Below are 1079 nucleotides of genomic sequence, written 5' to 3'. Positions count from 1 at the left end.
GGTTTGGATGGATATGTGACTATAATCTTCTCAATACTTGATTTGGGAAATGCATGTGGTATAATCAGTGACCACACTTCATCTCTTCTCATGAGCAATTGACCAAGGAATTGGCTATTGATCAAGATTTGAGAGATTGAATTGCAAGAAATTGTAATTCAATCAATTAAGATTGCCAAGGAGATCAATGAGTGCATTGATTGAGGAAGAGATGAAAATGAACTTGATCCGGAGAATTGCAACATCTCCTGCGCCCAATAAACTCCCCAATTCTGATCTCACCCATTCTCTTTAATTTCTGCATTTACTTTCATGAGCAAACACCCCATTCCCATTTACAATTCTGCAATTTACTTTCAGTCATTTACTTTCAGCCCTTTAATTCTAGCATTTACTTTTTCTGTTTTTTACATTCCCGCCATTTTATTTTTTGCAAATCTCAACCCAAATTCTGAATTCGCTCAACTATAACATTCTTCTAATTGAAGTTGCTTGATCAATCAATCCTCGTGGGATTCGACCTCACTCTATTGTGAGTTTTTACTTGACGACAAATTCGGTACACATGCCGAAGGAAATTTGTTGAGAGACAGTTTCCACCTGCATCAGTTTATGGCGCCGTTGTCGGGGATTGATTGTGCATCAACAATGATTAACTTAGGAGATCACTAGATTGAGCATTTTTGTTTTGTTGATTTAATTTTCTGTTTGAGTGATGAGCGGATAATTTATACGCTTTTTGGCATTGCTTTTAGTATGTTTCTAGTATGTTTTAGTTAGTTTTAGTATATTTTTATTAGTTTTTAGTTAAAATTCACTTTTCTGGACTTTACTATGAGTTTGTGTGTTTTTCTGTTATTTCAGGTATTTTTTGGCTGAAATTGAGGGACCTGAGCAAAAATTTGATTCAGATGCTGAAAAGGACCGCAGATGATGTTGGATTCTGACCTCCCTGCACTCGAAGTGGATTTTTTGGAGCTACAGAAGCCCAATTGGCGCGCTCTCAACTGCGTTAGAAAGTAGACATACTGGGCTTTCCAGCAATATATAATAGTCCATACTTTGCTCGAGATTTGATG

This window comes from Arachis duranensis, chromosome 6, assembly GCF_000817695.3.
Source record: "Arachis duranensis cultivar V14167 chromosome 6, aradu.V14167.gnm2.J7QH, whole genome shotgun sequence".
Classification (NCBI taxonomy): Eukaryota; Viridiplantae; Streptophyta; class Magnoliopsida; order Fabales; family Fabaceae; genus Arachis; species Arachis duranensis.
Note: the sequence above shows the minus strand (reverse complement) of the source record.